Source organism: Ursus arctos, unplaced genomic scaffold, assembly GCF_023065955.2.
Source record: "Ursus arctos isolate Adak ecotype North America unplaced genomic scaffold, UrsArc2.0 scaffold_19, whole genome shotgun sequence".
NCBI classification, from domain to species: domain Eukaryota; kingdom Metazoa; phylum Chordata; class Mammalia; order Carnivora; family Ursidae; genus Ursus; species Ursus arctos.
The window spans coordinates 9,357,667-9,374,896 of NW_026622863.1; the positions used below are offsets into that span (position 1 = coordinate 9,357,667).

Below are 17,230 nucleotides of genomic sequence, written 5' to 3' on the forward strand. Positions count from 1 at the left end.
GTGGTTGCTTTGTATTTTTTTATGGATGGTCTTTAAATGCCTTTGGTTTAGAACTGATGGAGCTGATGGAGAGCTTTGAGCAAAAAATTCACCCCCGTGAATTAAACTGTCTCTGATTCCAGATGAGCTCATGACGGAAGCCGGCAGTCGGGCTGCGTGACCACTCCCCCCCCTCCCCAATCCTGCCATTAGTATGATTCAGTAGTTAAGACAGGCAGAAGCTTCTGTTTCTTCTTTTTGCCCTGATGATTGCAGTTGAAAACTAGTACAGGGGTAGAAGAAAGAGCCAGGGTTGAGGAAAAGATGTTGGAATTAAAACCCTTGCCCTGGTTATTAGTAGCAGGATTTTCCCCCAGTTTCTTAAGCTGGTGGGGCTTCATTATCTTTCTATGTAAATCAGGTGACTTCCTCTGTATAGTCACTGCTCTGGGGGGGATGCGGGGGTTTGGGAAGAGGCCCTGACTGTTGGTGCCACAAAGGCAGGACACGTGGTAGGAGTTCAGTAAATACTGGTTGAATGAATGGATGTAGGGAGAGCTGGGCTCTTGCCGTGCACCTGTGCCTGGGCTAAAATACAGACAGAGGTGGGGCACCTGGGTGGCTCAGTGGGGTAAGCGTCTTCCTTTGGCTTAGGTCATGATCTCAGGGTCCTGGGTTCTAGTCCCGCATGGGCTCCCTGCTCAGCCCTCTGCCCCTCCCCCCTGCTTGTGCATGCGCTCTCTCTCGCTCTTAAATAAATAAACAAAATCTTAAAAAAAAAAAAAAGAAATGGAATGCTGACAGATGCCAGCAGGCGGGTACTCTTGTCCCAGAGTAGCGTCTCAAACGTTACTGCCTGAGAACTAACTCGGGGATCTTGTGAGCATGTGGATTCTGAATTGGAAGGTCAGGAGTGGGGCCTGAGATTCCAGATTTCTCCCAAGCTCCCGGACGATGCCGATGTTGCCAGTCATGGACCGCTCTGTGTAGTGAGAGTGTAAAGGAGGGGTCAGCAAATATAAAAGTCCTGCAAGGTGGGTGTCGGGTGATGGGAAGGGGCCCCCCTGGGGCCAGTGATCTTCCGAGAGGAGCACGGCTCAGTTCCCCAGCTCCTCCTGTGTCCAGAAATGTTCCCCGTCAGGCACCGTGTCTGTGAAGGAACAAAAAAGCTCATGCCCTTTTGCTCCTGCAAGCGATGAGTGAGGCCTGGCCATGGTATCTCATGTTTGCCATATTTGGGGAAAATGTGGCTCTGGCTGCCCGCTACTCTGAGTCACCAGCGCGTGGCACTAGCGTTAATAACCACTAATCCTTGTTAGACATGGTGTGTGTCGAGCAGCTGGCACATGCCTGGCACGTACTGGGCACTCCACAGAAGGTGGCTGGTAGGAGGATGGTGATTGTTTGATGAAATCCTCTCTCACCTCCCTCGAGTTCTCTTGTGGCTTGATGACATGGGTATTAGTTGTGCAGGCTCTGGAATGTTCATCTCCAGATCCTGGAGACGTCAGGCATCTGGGCTGATTCCCCGCGCTGCACCTTTGCCAGAAGCAGTGTCTCCTCCTGGGGGCAAGGAGGACAAATGTCCCCCTCAGGGACATTTGGCAATGGCTGGAGACATTTTTGGTTGTCATGCCTGGGGTGCGTACCTGGCACCTGGTGGACAGAGACACAGATGCTGCTGGACAGATGCACAGGACAGTCTCTGTGATAAATAGTTACAGGGCCCAAGCTCTCATGGTGCTGAGGTTGAGGGAGCCCTAGTTCGAAGAGTGCCTCCGCCACCTGGGACTATACGATAGGTTTCTAGGCTGACCGTGGAGTGGAAAAAAATCTCCTTGTGTGATTTTCCTCACCTTCAAGGCCAACAGGCTCTTAGTGCTGTGGGTTCGAACCAAGGCCAGCAGGAGCTTCCCTGGCGTCCCACATCCTATCCCTCTGCCTTGTACGGGAAGGGTGCTGTGGGTCCGGTGATGTGGTTTTCCCACTCGTGTGGAGCGCGGAAGGGAGCAAAGGGCCCCGGTGGGTGTGTGTCCATGCCAGCTACTGCAGAACTAGACGTTCGAGCTCTTTGGCCACTGCCCGCCTCTGTCTGGCCGAGATCAGCAAGAGAAGCCCGTGGGGGGGGAGGAAGCAGAACGCTCACAGCCACCTTGGCGGCAACAACCAGACTTGGCTTTTCCCCGCCGAAGACAGAAGAAGAAGAGGAAGGAAAAAAGCACGCTAGACAACTCGTTTGGCAGAAGAATGCCTTTTCCTCTCCAAAAGACGAGGAACGCCTAACGAGGTGCGGCTTCCCTGGAGTAATTGAATTTGGAATGCTTCTCATCAGGGCGCGGGTCTCGGCAACACCTCCCCTCCAGCCAGGAGCTGCCCCCCACCCTCCAGCAGCCATCCCCTGACACAGCACACGGGAATAAAATGGACGGGGGGACCCTTGGGGATGGCCCAGCCAGCGTGCCGGGGAACCCGGGAAGAGCTGTTGTCGAGCACAAGGAAATGTTGATTGGAAAGTGGGAGGGCAGGTGCCAGGGCCTGGAAATGGTTTCTTTGCTGCAAGCCTGTGCAGGGGATGTTTATCAAAGAGGCGGAGACAGGCCCCACAATGGGACAGGCCTTGATTCTGTCTCTGGACGCCTTTGACTGCTGGTGATAGCTGCCATCCGTGTCTCGCTTGAGAAATGACCACACGGCAGGTACGTCTGGCCACACGGCATATCGATCGGCTGGGTCCCACCTCCCTGGAGCGAGGGAAGAGAAGTGACAAAGTCGGGGACTGCCACACCGCCCGGCAATGTGGTGCTGGGGGCTGCGGCTGCCCCCATGGTGACAGCGTACCTGACAGTCCCTACGGCGTCTCCCCTCCCATCGCCATTCTGCGCCCCCCAGCAGAGACAAGCCGGATCCGCGTGCACAGTGACCTTTCAGAAAGATACGTGCCTCTTCGGATTTGTTTTCTTCAGCAAAGTGGTGTGGCCGTGATTCATTTTTCCTCCATTGACAGGTTGGGCCTGAAAGCAATTGATCTGGGGCAGAACACCTGCGAATCCCATTCATAAATCATCTTTTTTCGGGCCCCCACCCCCACCCAGGACTGGGGTGTGAGGGGAGATTGACATGCCTGAAGCCTGCAGGCCAAACTCACAGAGAAGTGTGTGCACCCAGCCCTCTGACTTTGCACGTCGGACTGAAAGGCCCTGATCAATATATTGCCATAAGCACCGAGGGGGCATTTTTATGGCTTGTGCAGAAGAGTTGATAACGTGGAAGAGACAGGATACGCCACCAACCCCAACCAGGGTGTAAAACCCATCTTCCGAGTAAGAATGTGATGACACTTCAGCAAAAGTTCTGTCTGTGGCTGTTTAGCCAGCAGAGAAAGGTTTGGTGAGAATAAGGCCGGCTGAAATGAGTCAGAACCTGTGAGCGTGTGTGTTGGTGGGGGGAGAGGGGCTTTCCTGGCAATCTGGCTGACGTACAGCCGAGTGGTGAAGGGCTAGGCCAAGCCCCTCAATTTCGGTACGTCTCAGTCTGTTAGCAACAGTAATAGTACCTGGCCTCATAGGTTGTTGGAAGGAGCCGAAGGACTAATGCGTGTAAAACGTAGAGCCCGCCCCCAGGGTTTCATGACGGGTCCACAAGTGTTAGGAGGAGGAAGAAGACGCTGTTGGCGGTGGTGATATTGATGGCCGTGATCACTTGGTATCTGGAATGTACCAGATTACAAAGTACAGTCACATGGTGGCATCTGACTCATACTCCCGTCAGGTAAGAAGCCGGTTCAACCACTTCAAAGCGTGCTTGCTGGTAAAGAGCCAGGCAGAGCAGCCACGGAACCGTGGCCTTGGGATGACTGAACTCCAGCTCTGGTCTTGACTTCTGCCCTCGAGTCCTGCCCCTTCGCTGCCCTGACTTCTTCACGCTGTCTGTTGGCCGTGTGTCCCGAGACCGTGAAGCGGTTTCCACGTTACCGCCAGCAAACCCTGGTGAAGGAGAACGTGTTGCCAAAATCGTCGTTCAACACTCTTGTGTACTTGGTGTTGGCCTTTGGAGGGTCTGGCCCTTCATTCCGTTGTGTGCATCAAGTGTTGCCAATTCATGGTGAATATGGCAAGCGGGAGACCCCAAGCAGCCAGATTGCTCCGTGTGGAGGGAAAGTTGCCAATTCGGCAACTAGGACTCTGTGTACCCTTTTTGGTCAATTAAAACCTTGTGTTTAACTCAGATCATCCCTTCCTGGGGCCATCTGAGTTCGTAATAATCTCAACAGCTACATGCGCCGAGCCAGGCATTCACTGAAACGGTTTACAAGTGCAATCTCAGTTATAGGCTTCACTGCGGACTTACAAAGAGGGCCCTTTTATATGGCAGCGTTCTTGGCTGCAAGCAACCGAGGCCGACTTGCTCTTCCAGGAGGACAGAGTTTATGGGAAGGGGACTGGGGCTTCCAGCGTGGTTGGGAGGCTGGAACACAGGGTTGTGGAAAGGGGCTGGGACCCAGGGAGCCCGAGAGGGTCAGGCAGCAAGGGAGGGCTATTCCTTGTGCCGGCTCTCCCGACCAATCAACCTGACCTCCTGTCCCCTCCGTGCCCCAGAGTCACTCAATCTGGATATGCTGGGCTTACATGGAGATCTGCCATGTGGCTGCCTGGCTGGCTCAGTTAGGAGAGCGTGTGACCCTCGATCTCGGGGTCTTGAGTTCTGGCCCCACACTGGGCGTCGAGTTTACCTGCCATTTGGCTGGGTCAGGGCAGGAGTGAAAGATCTACCACTGGGGGATCCCCCGAAGGAGTTTTGAACATGGGGTGGGGGCTGGATTGTACATGGCCCAAGGTGGCAAATAACTGCTCCACGCACATTAATGGCCCCATTGTACAGATGCAAAGACTGAGGCTCCGAGGGTTGGGCAAACTGCCCAGTTTATATAGGCATCAAGTGGCAGAGCTGGGATTTGCACTCAGAATTCTCATACTCCAGGTGCTAAGCTTCTAACCACCCAGTGGCTCTGCCTTTCCTGAGGGACTTCCTTTCATGGGTTGGGATGAGCTCAGACCTGCTGATTAACACGATACTCGACTCAGACTGATCTACCAGTAAGGAAATTTGCTCGCTCCCATTCCGAGAGTTGGTTAATCCAGAGCCTTCGTCATGGCATCAGGGACCCGTACCGGTCTCTTTGTAAGGCTGGGTCCCCTTGTGGCAATCACGGGCATGGGGGCTCCTTGCTTCCTTGGTCGTGTCCCATTGAGGGAAGTGAGAGCACACTCTCATAGCCTCTTTCTCCAAAGGACACGAAACAAGTCTCTCAGAAGCCTCTGGCCAACCCCTCCTGGAGCCTCATTGACCAGAAGTGGGTCACGTGATGACTATTAAAACACCTGCTTCGGTGTGATTAACCTCAGAGCTGTCCCTGGAGGTGGAGTCAAACCCTAAACTCCATGGCCTTTCCGAGATGACAGAAGGGAGAAACAGATATTACGGAGTGGACCATGGTCCACTCAAGGGAATTATAATGCACTTGAATATCCAGGAATACGTTTAAGTTTAACCGACCTTTTATTTATAACAAGGACCCAGGCTAGTGAATGTGTTTCCTATACTGATAACCTGTGGTCCAGTTTATCCCTTTCTCTAGTTAATAAGTGCTTTTACTACATAGCAGCTGCATAAAAAGAATGAAGATACACTATTTGTTCGTTGTGTTTGCCAAACTGGACTTTACAATCTGACCAATCTGCGGCAGAAACGCATCTCTTACAGGCATTCTGCCCTGGGGCTTTGCTAACCCACCTCCCGTTACCTCTCCATTGCATTTCATCTTTCAATGTTGTTTTAAAAACATAGCTTGCCCCCTAATAGGGTTACTGGTACCATCCGTGGTGACTCTCAGTTTGGGGTAAGGGTGAGGGGAGGGCAGAGAAGAGACTTCACCAAACGCATGACGTTTCCCGAGGGGAGAGACTTCTCAGAGCAGCCTGGTAGCATCAGACGGCATGCTATGTGTTGCCAGCAGCAGAAACTCAAGCTGCCCCTGAATAAGGCAGAAGGGGACCAACTAGACCCTGGAGTATCTCAGAAAAGATGCAGTGGGACTTCGGGAACCAATGGAATGAGGGGCTCACATGGCCTCAGAACATTCCGTTTCTTGTTCTGCTTCTCACAAAGGATGTGCTCCATCCTATCCACTTGTGGACTGGCTTTTTCCACTTCTGAGACTCTTCTGGAAAGAAATGGGGCTGCCTAGAATGGTGCATACCTCACTCCAAAACATCAGATGCTCTTTTTCAGGGTTCATTTCGAGGATCCCCGTAAGGCCTCTCATTGGTTCAGTGTGGCCAAGCGCCCCGGCCAGTCACCTGGGGTCAGGAGCCACATTGTGCCTATAGAGTGACTCCCTATGGGGAGGGGGGTAGTTCGGAGAAGGGAAGTCCTGGGAGCACGGTCCCATGGATTCCATCATAAGCGTCTTGTGCCATGACGGGAGGGCAGCAGGAGAGAGGGAAGAGAATTTCTCTCGTGAGTCTGGGGACTTGGCTCTGCCTGGAGTTTTCCAAGCAGACTAAAGGTGTCTGTGATCTCATCTCTTCCTCTTGAGGACGCTCCAGAAGCTGCTGGATCTTTCAGGAAATGGTGGTTAACAGAGCTGGACACAGGGATAGAGCAGAGTCCCTGCCCTCAAGAAGACTACAGACTGGCCAGGGAGACAGGTGTGCACACAGTGGAGAAGGCTTCACGGGGACTCCTGAGGACGACAGCTGGTACGTTCACCCTACATCATGACAGTTTCCTATGCACGGGCTTCTGGGGAGTCTCTGCGGTGCTCCAGTGAGGGAACGGCCTCTCCTCCATTCCAGGCTGAATCAGAGAAGTGCCAAAGAGAGGTGCAAGCTGGCTGCTGGTGAGAGGGCAGAGGGTTGGGGGGGCTGGGGAAGGCATCACCCACGTGGCCTGCACCACGGAGCTGTGCCACGATGACCCAGGAGATGGGAAGAAAGTTAGATGAGAGGAGGCAGCGTGGGACGTCAGCTCCCTCTGAATGGCTTTGCAGTCTTCTCGGTGCTTCTGTCCCTGGCCTGGGCTCTGACAACCCAATGTGCTCCCTATAACACGATCTAAGTCATAGCGATTAAACCTGACTTGCCGCTAAATTTCGGCAACTGCTGTCCTTCCAGGTGCTCTGTGGATTTCCAGCTAGACAGTCTTACTCATGTCCACGGTGACAACCGGTCTAGGAGACTCGGTCAGAGCAGGCTGAACCGACCAAGACAGTGCAAATTCCAGAGACGGCTGCCCTTCCCCAGAGAAGCCCTCCTGTTCCCACCAGGCTGGCCTGTCCCTGAATGGGGATGAGACACGCTATTGTAACTGATGTCAGGACCAGCCAGGAGCGAGAAGTAAGGACTTAGCCCCGATTTCCCATGGGGATCCGGAACCAGTGCAGCTAATAGGAGAAGAAGGGCCGAATGACAGAGGAACCTCTCAACAGGCGTGTGTGGAAAACCATCTGAGCCCCAGCACGAGACAGGTGAGTGGGTTTACGTCTTATGGACTGAATGGTGGTCGACCTTCTGCAGAATAGCAGCGTGGCTGCGGAGATGGCCCAGAGCAGGAAAACGGGGTTTCCGCAGCCAGAGTGCTCCTGGGCACGGGAACCAGGGCCACAAGGGACAGCATGATCCCGGGCTCTGGGCCCAAGTGCGACACAGTATTTTTGAAGGTTTGGTAGGATGAATCAAGGCCAAGGTGAGGCGATGAATAAACCCTATCCCCTGTTCCAGACAGATTTTCTTTCTTGTTTTGTTTTTCATTCAGGTATTTGCAGATTTATTTATTTTTAGGGATGTCCAAGATTTCCAGCAGAGTTGATTCGAACCTTGAAGGGTAATGATTTCTCTTCTAAAGAAAGGTCCTACATTTCTAAGTTGGGGGCTTTCCAACTTCTTAAAATTTGACCTGCGCTCTCACTCTTTTGTTAAATGTGGTCCACTCTTAAAAAAATACATTTTATATCAGGATCTAATACACACGAACATACTGAAACAAGAGTTTCAAAAAACAAAAGTTTCCCATAATATGGGTGGTACATTCTTAACACGGTGCTTCTCCTAGCGTGGTCTCAGACCAGCAACATCAGCACCTTCTGGGAACTTACTGGATGCAGATTCTCGGGCCCTGCCCCAGATATGCTCTATCAGAAGTTCTTGGGAGTAACTGGGTGGCTCAGTGAGTTAAGCATCTGACTCTTGATTTTGGCTCAGATCATGATCTCAGAGTTGTGGGATCGAGCCCCGCGTCAGGCTCCGTACTGGGCATGGAGCCTGCTTAAGATTCTCTCTCTCCCTCTCCTTCTGTCTCTCCCCATCTCCATCTCCTCTCTCGGAAAAAAAAAAATTATTGGCGTTTTACCAAGACTTCCAAGTGATTCTGATACTCTCTAAAGTTTGAGAACCATTGCATGATATAAACTATGCTATTTTAACCTATTAATTTAAAAACCCTTATTTTTAAGCCACAAGTTTGGCGGTAGCTTAAAGGCTACCTAAAACAAAACAAAACCTTTGGGGCTCTGCATGGGCTCCCACCTGCTTCCCTTTCCAAACTTATCTCATACCATCTGCCCTCGACCACCTTGCTCTAGCCAGCCCACCTCCTTTCCGGTTCTCAAACAGCCCTTTCTAGAAAGCTCCTGAACCTCCGCCATGTTGTACGCTTTCTGGAAGCCTCTCCCCTCAGTTTTGCAGGGCTGGCTCGGGCCTGCCCTCTCTAAATTGGTCTCAGGAGGTCTGTTTCCTTTTTGTCAGAGCCCTTCGCACAATGGACACTTGTCTGCCTCCAGTTATCTAAGCCCTGTAGAACAATGCCTAGCATATAGCAGGACTTCGGTAAATATTTGTTGGGGGAAAGAATGAATTAATGAATACCTTTCAACCAGATGTACCTGGGGCACATCGTCATCACATGGGGAGTATCTTCAGTCCACAGAACTCTGCCTCCTTCTGGGGATGGTCCTTTTGGGGATGATATTGAGAATCCCTTCTCCTGATTCCTGGCCTCTCCAGTTCACCACCATGCTGCAGGAGCAATATTTAAATCAGGGAAATGGAGAGGAAGTGACACCAGACTTGAAGTGAGGGCACAAGGTTAAAGACAGAATTCAAGGCGCCTGGCCGTTTGACCTTGGGCAAGTCACCGAGTGCCATTAGGCTCAGTGCAAATGGGGTCAAAAAAACCTGCTTATAGAGTTGCCAAGAATGAAATAGGATAGGACTTATGAACATGCCAAGTATTACGAAGGACTTACAAGCTTAACACCTAAGCTATTGACCCATAAGTCACATTCGTAGCATAGAGACACAAGCCCCGCAAGGAAGTCTCCAGAGTGTGAGCGTGCACGCCCGGGGTGGGAGCAGGCAAAGAGGAAAACACTACAAGTCCTCTGAAAGGAGTCCCTGAGCCCCAGGGTCTAAAAGAAGGCTTTGTGGATTTGCATAAGGATTTGCATATCCTTTGCAAGTCATTCCAGGCAGATGGGACTACATCAGGGTCCAGAATACTCTTGCACTCCTTCCTGCCACCATCCTTGGCCTGTCCACCTTCCCGGCTCCCTGCTGGAGCCCAGCCTGGAAAACAGCCTGGGTGGGGCTTCCCCTGGGGGCTCCCACTGCCGTCCCCTCCTTCCAGAAGCTTGTATGGAAGCGACTCCAGGCTTCAGGAGCACGCCCGGGCCACGCTGCCTGATGGATGGCAGCCCTTAAGCGTGACTGAGCTTTCACAGTTGAAACCATTAAAGGTTATTCTCCTTTTAATTCTTTGTGGTTGTTCTCACTCCTTCCTTAGAGAAACCTCTGATTTTCACTTGCGAGACGCTTGGCTGCGCTTGTCATACTCTAAAAGGTGATTTCGGTTCTCCGATGCCAGGGAACCTTTTCTGCTAATCAAAACACAGCTGCAGAGGCCCGTGTGATCTGCTAATGGGCACCCCAACTCTGGGGTATGTCTATCTGTACCTGGGAAAATAGATATAATTAGGATAACGGATATCATATATATATGCAAATGCAGCAGGTAGAAATGACTAGCAGCGAGACAGGGCTTGAGTTTGCCAAATGCCATCAGACCAGCTGCACGGCTTAACCAGAGCGGCACCCGCAGAACCACGCCCTCCCCAGAACCAGCTCTGGCACCTCCCTGCATCCCCCGTTCCCCCCTACCCTGCAGCCCTCCTGCAAATTATGTGTCTTTTTTAATATAAAAATAGATCCCCATAGTTTTCTTAAAAGGCTCTTTTTTTTTTTTTTAAAAAGATTTGTTTGTTTATTTGAGAGAAAGAGAGCAAGAGAGCATGGAGGGGAGGGGCAGAGGGAGTGGGAGAGAGAGAATCTGGAGCCCAGGTGCCCCGTCTCGGGACTCCAGGCGGGGCCCGACCTCACGACTTGGAGATCATGCCCTGAGCCGAAATCAAGAGTCGCTGCTTAACTGACTGAGCCACCCAGGTGCCCCTTAAAAGGCTCTTTCAGTAGTCCCCGATCTTTTGAGGCCACCGGGATCCCAGCATTGGAGAAAAAGAGGGACAAGAAGAGAGATCCTCTCCAGTGTCTGGCCTTTAATAAGACGTCTGTCCCCAGAGTGGTCGCATACTATGGCCAAAGAGACACGTCATGACTAAACCAAGCTGCCTTTTGCAAAAAGGCCCGCTTCATTAGGAGGGCCTGGGGGTCCCGTGACTTACCTCTCTGTGCCTTGGGCTCATCTCCCGAAAACGGGCAAAGTAACAGCACGTACGTCAAGGGCCCAGCGAGCCGTGAGCATCGGATACTGTTCTCCTCTCCGGTGGGTGGGTGGGAGGTTGAAAGCAATGTCCTCACTCCACAGTATCACTCCATGGGCGTGCTCTTGAATAAACCACTTCACCTCTCTCAGCCTTAGTTCCTTCATCTGTAAAATGGGCCAATTGCCGACTTCCCTGGGCAGCAGGGAGGGTCGCAGAGACAGTGGACGGATGCCACGATGTGGTAGGACAGAAAAGAGCAGAAGCTAGCTATGTATGTGGGGTAAGAGTATCTTCTGGGAGCCCCGAGCCTGCTGTGATGGGGGGAGTCTCCTTTGTGAAGCTCTGGGTCTGATAGGGGTTGAAGAGGTCCATCCAGTCTAGCCAGCAGCTAGAGAGCCGGACAGGCACTCAGCGAGGGCATCTAAACTGCTCGCAAACGGTGAGGGTCTGCCTGTGGACCCCTCTCTTTCACTTCTGTACACCCTGTGCCTAACACAGTGCCCCATGCATCGTAGATGCTCCCAAAATGTATGTTGCTCCCTGAATTACATCCTACACTTAATTCGCCGCTCTACGGACGGGGCGAGAACGCGCCCAGAGTCTTGGACCCTCTACCAAAGGTGAGGACAACCCTTGCAGGGTGCATGCGGACTTCGGGGTCAGAACCACACTCAGATCCCAGTTCTGCCGCATCCTGGCGGTGACTTTGAACTTGAGCTTAGGAAAACTCGTTGAACTTCACTTTGCCTCATCTGTAAAATGGGGATAAACAGATGACCTGCTTTGGAAGGTCATTGCGCAGATTCCTTCACCTTGTACATGTCGGCGCCTGGCGTGTGTCTAAAAGGAAGGGCAGCGGCACCGAAGGGGGTCTCCTTCCTCCCTCCCCTCTACCCTCCTTGCCCTCCTTTGCACACAGATCCCAGGAGATCTGGCACCCGGTCCTGTCCCAAGCCAAGCGCCAGAAGCGAACCCAGTGCTCTATCTCACCATGGCGTTGCCGTTTCTTATTCTACTGAAGGCATCAATATTTGTTCAATCGTATAAGTCTTAAATAAGCGTCTAAACGACATATTACAGATGATGAAAGTCATTTCCGCGCAGAAGATTATCTCACATGATCATGTTTCCATCGTTATCTGGGGCCTCTGTAGTTGGCAAATCTCCACAGCTACTTAAATGATAACATTAGTCCTAATACCGTGTAAAATGACTAGTTCCTCAGGGTAGGTTTATTTTTAATAGTGTATGTCAGCAGCAAAGAGCCTGAAAGACCCCAGAGGAAAAAGCACCGCTCGCGCTCTCGCCGAAGCGATGATATGAATATATTTAATATCTATATTAAAAACCTTTTAGGCGCCATGGTGGTATTGAACTGGATAGTTAGGCATTGCAGGCAAAATCCTTGGCTGTTTATAGGGCGTGATGCAGTGTGCATTACAGAAACCACTGGAGCTTGTTCAAAGTCAAATTTGGGCTTCAAAAATCTTTGACAGACATTTGACCCCAGTAGTAAAATACCCCGAAACACAAGCTGGGAGAACAAAACCGCTTCCTTTCTTTGTGTGTGAAGTCTGTTGATAAGTTTGCTGCACTATTAAAATGTTTAATCACTTGCCTCCAGCAAGAGCAACCTTGCATCTGAAGTTGCAATTTATTAGAGTGCCCAGAACATAACTTGCTATACACCCAAAAGATGGTCAGGGGATCCTTAGAGGGAAAATAAAAGCACAATTTGAAATCAGGCATATAGTCACCGATGAATGCGTTGAAAACGAAACAAAGATGATTTTGGAGTTGATGTCAGGGGACTTAATATAAAATTGGCGCCAATTTCCTCTCCCAGGTGCACAGGGTTAAGTGAGAGCATGGCCATAGGTCTGGCCTAAACTGTCCCCAGTCTAATGGCCCTGGGACAGTGGTTGGAAGGGGGGCCAGGGAGTGGAGAAGGGACAGCAGGGGATGGGGCTGCTTCCAAGAAGGGGCATCCTCTCTGCTTCAAGCTGTGATCAGAGAAGTCTAGCTGAGAAGAGCAACGGACAGATAGATGCCTGGTTTCAGCGGATTGTTACCCTCCCCGTCCCTTCCCTCTGGTCTTCGGAGGGATGGAGCTCACTCCCACCTTCCAGATTTAATCTAGGGCAGAATGAGCGCTGGGGCGGTGCCTCTGAGGCTGTGAAGGTGACTGAGGGGCCCAATATCGTGGACCTCACTCTTGGAGGAAGGGGCCTGGAGGCCTCTGAGAGGCCCACAAACAGTTAAGTTCTTCTGGTAACCGGTCACCCGGGACTGCGCCTGGGAGGGCACCTATAGATAACGAGACAACTGGGAGCGCTCAGGTCACCAGTCCCTAAAACCGGATGTATAGGGGCGCCTGGGTGGCTCAGTCGGTTAAGAGTCTGCCTTCGGCTCAGGTCCTGACCCCAGAGTCCTGGGATCGAGCTCCCCATCCAGCCTACTCTGTGGGGAGCCTGCTTCTCCCTCTCCCTCTGACTCCCTCCCTTGCTCTCTGTCTCTCATGAATCAATACATAAAATCTTAAAAAAAAAAACAAAAACCCTAGATGTATAAAGGTACAAGAAATTTACTATCTATCCATCTGAATCCTTGGCTATACAAATAGCTAAAATTCCTCTTAAAAATTTGATAATTGGATCCTAAACCAGGTTATGAGGAATAACAGGTGTTCTGGCAGAAAAGGGTACCAGAGCTCAATATACCTGGGCAAAGTATATTTTGAAGAGTCACGAGGCATATCAGCGGCTCTGATGTGTTCTCAAGGGAAAAGCATGTGAACAGAAGTGATTTCATTCTGCTTCACTGTTTCCCACCATGATTAGACTAGGAATTCCTTTCTTCACAGAATTTCTGTCACCATTTCGCCTTTGTGAAACGCAGTTTAAGAGTCACCTTGTGGTGGGCAGAGCTCTAAAAACGCCCCCAGCCCCTTTCCAAGATTCTCCTCTTGGGATTCTTCAATCCAACCCGAATGCAAGGACTGCTGGGAAGAGACTCTGCAGGTGGAATTTAAGTCCTAAGTACATTGAGCTTATGATAGGGAGACTATCTGGGTGGGCCTCACCTAATCAGTTGAGCCCTTGATTGAAAGAATGATGAAGGCTTGTGGAAGTCCCCTCACTGGCTTTGAAGGCAAACGGGCCACGTGGGAAGGAGTGTGGACAGAAGGGGAAGCAGAGGGCAGCCCCAGCTGTCAGCCTGCAGAGAGGTGGGACCCCCACGCCTCCTGTCACACACAACGGGATGGTGCCAACAGCCCGAAGGACCTCGGAAGCGGATTCTTCCAGAGCCCCCAGAGAAGAGTCCAGCTTGGCTGACACCTTGATTCTGGCCTCGTGAGATCCTGCGTCGGGAACCCAGGTGAGCCCTCCGATATCTGACCCATAACACTGAGAGGTAAGTGACAAATCTAGCCACTAGGTTTGTGTTACTCCGTTACACAGCGATAAAACCCAGTAACTGTTGATTCAGAGAAATCAGAGCAGAAATACTTGTGGTGCACTCGTCCTTACCCCGTGACGTTTCTAAGGTGTTCTGTACATAGCCAAGCACCTTCCTCTAATCGGGGTGGGCAGGCAAGCTGTCTCCATGTTTACAGGTGAGGAACACGGAGGGGCTTGCCCAACACACTCAGCCAGCACGCGGAGGCAAGGCCGCGTGGATGGGGCTTGTCCTGTGATTTAGGGTGAAGAAGTTTCTTTTACTCTCTCTTGCTTTCAAATAGGAAAACGAGCATTGCAAGAGACACCGCAAGGAGGAGCTCGGAAAGGAGCGTGAAGACAATTCAGAGGACACATCAGGCAAAGGATTGCCCTACATCATTAGAGAGCCCCCCTCTTTCATCTCTGTGTCTGACCAGAAAAGCTTGTTAGAGAAAGGACTCACCGCTGAGAGCCAGTGACAATGTGTGGGGGCAGGGTGGGGAAGCGGACCGCTGGGAAGCTTTCTTTGGGTGACTAAGGGCAAAGACACACAGGCCTGTAATATCAAGAAGAACAATGTCTGCAGGCTGACCTCCCAGATGGCTGGTTTGCAGAGGTGGGGCTGGCCCCATAATTAATCTGCTTTCTGGGCCACAGCTAGCATTCCTACCTGCGCAGCCGCGCCCCTTAAAGGGGTCCCTCACTTATCATCATGGAGCAGACAAGTCATCCGGGACCAGCCCCCATAGGCACAAGTGGACACGGAGGTCCGGAAAAAGGATGAGACTTTGACAAGGTCCCACGGGCCCTGACTTTCCATTCCAGGATTCCCCAACACACACACACACACACACACACACACACACACACACACACACACACTATACTTAGCTATAGTCTCATGGCATTTCTTCATGCTGGTTACTCATCACTTCCTGACGAACCAGAGCTCCTTACCAAGCAAATTTAGCGTGTGTGTGTGTGTGTTTTGTGTCCAGCATGAGTCAGAATTCTGTGTTTACTATTGTCCTAATAATAATAAAGTCTAACACTGATGGAATACAGACCCAGTGCTGGACACTGTCTGAAAGTCTGCGGTTAACTCACTTCTCAGAGCAAGCCCATGAGATCCTGGGGAAGCCAGCCCGGTTCTTAACAAATGTTTCTGCCCAGAGGCAGGTCGACGTTTTGCAGGGCCTGAAGCTGATACAATTTTGCAGGTCGTTTGGAAGGGAAAAAAAAGTTACTAATATAAAATTAGGTACAGGGTCTTGGAAGGATCCCAAGGAAGAGAGGAGCTCCGAAGCATTACAGTAAATCTGCCTCGGTTTCCCTCTTTCTCCTTGGCACAGGTGAGCGTTGCCTGTTCCCGCCCCCCGTGAGGTTAGCAAGGCCACCTGACTCACTGGGCAGTGGAATGTGAGTAAACTCATGTATGTCACTTCCAAGAGGAAGTTTCAAGACTCAGAATGATTCCCCACTTTTCTCCCCCATCCTCGAGTTCACCTTCTCTGCAGTGATGGTAGAAGCGTGTGCTAAGATGGAACGTCCTCTGCCTGGGGACTCAGAGTCATTAAAATGATTAGAGTGTCTCCTCCTCTCACCCTGCCCGGTGTCAACCCACAGTAGACACGGAGGGCTGAGTGAGAAATGAGCTTTTGTTATATGAATTGACCAAGATTTTGGAGATTAAGTGTTTTGTTTGTTAACCACGGTCAGCCTTGTAGAACTTAACTGATACAGGTAGGGTATGATCATTGTTCCCATTTTCCAGATGACAGATCGAGGCACAGAGAGGTCTAGTAACTTGCTCAAGGTCACACAGCTAGTTAGTGGTAGCCCTGGGATGAAGTGTCCTAGTTTCCCAGTGATACCGGGGAAGGGTGAGGCTTTCTTAACTGAAGATATTGTCCCATCTAGGGGCTGCTACTCAGCTCCTGCTGACGGCTGTAAAAGAGGACTGTGGGTCAATTGTTGCCAGATCTTCTGATTTTTTGAAAGAGACGCCATAAATCCAGAGTTTCAATGTGAAATCCTGAATGTATTAGATAAGCAACTCATTGAAGTCTTTTTTTTTTTTTTTTTGAACCCTGTGAGGTCAAGACATCAGGGAGCTTGATTTGGTTCACCAGTTTGAGATCCTACACCATCCAACCTCTCATGAAGGAACAAGCAAACAAAAACAACTGGAGATTCAGGCTGGGAGCGAGAATGTGCTTGGTGACAGGGCTGTAACAGGCAGCAATCCGAGAAGGCTTCAAGGAGGCGGGAGCACTCGGCATGAAGGGTTGCGGTCAGATGTCCAGTGCGTCGGGAGGAGAGGTCTCATGCGGCAAGATGACTGAGGTTGGAGGTGCTCCTGGGCGTGGAGGGTAACGTACGGTTTCTAGCATTCAATCGCACAGAACACGTGTTGTCAGACTCACATTTTTATAGGAGGCTGTCATCCTCACATGCAAATACTCCTCGAAGATACACTAATTGTTCCTTATGATGCATATCTGGAAGCTTGGCTGGCACTCCGAACACGTGGGGTGAAGCAGGAGGCGGTGGGGTGTCACTCAGCCAAAGGGACAAGGGGCTATCACGGAGCAAGGCTTCCCAGTGACTGGAGATTGCCTTGGACCCCAAGGAAGCCGCTCCCTGATGAGGCCAAAGTATTTACGTCCAACTTGTCTCTTCTTCGGCTGTTTGTCTGCGGGGCTCGGCTTACTCCTGGGGGGTGGGGCAATGAAGAGTTAAGACGGTTGTGTCCCTGTACCTCTTTAACGCTAAGGGAAGTCATGGTCAGATGAGACTCGTGAGTGTCCACGAGCATCTGACCTCTTGTATTCACCCAGAGGTTTCCAAAGCATAGAGGGAAACACGAAATGCCATAAGAATAAAAGGGCTCGGGGCACCTGGCTGGCTCAGTCAGCAGAGCGTGTGACTCTTCATCTCTGGGTCATGAATTTGAGCCCCACGTTGGGCGTAGAGATTACTTAAAAAATTAAAAAAAAAAAAAAAAGAATAAATGGACCATCTATGGAAATAGAATCTG

At 51.1% G+C, this 17,230-nt stretch overlaps 1 long non-coding RNA gene across 3 annotated transcripts in view; it reads left to right on the forward strand.

Annotated features, from left to right (window-relative positions):
• LOC113252231 (uncharacterized) overlaps positions 1-15,250 on the forward strand; it is a 27,041-nt gene extending 11,791 nt beyond the window's left edge. For 2 of the 3 annotated variants that reach the window (XR_008960123.1, XR_006409006.3), the window contains 3 exons: positions 6,575-6,737; positions 7,152-7,504; positions 13,614-15,250. This is a non-coding gene — a long non-coding RNA (uncharacterized LOC113252231). The remainder of the gene's footprint in view (positions 1-6,574; positions 6,738-7,151; positions 7,505-13,613) is intronic. The other variant, XR_006409009.3, reaches the window with a different exon arrangement.
• Positions 15,251-17,230: the final 1,980 nt, after the last annotated feature.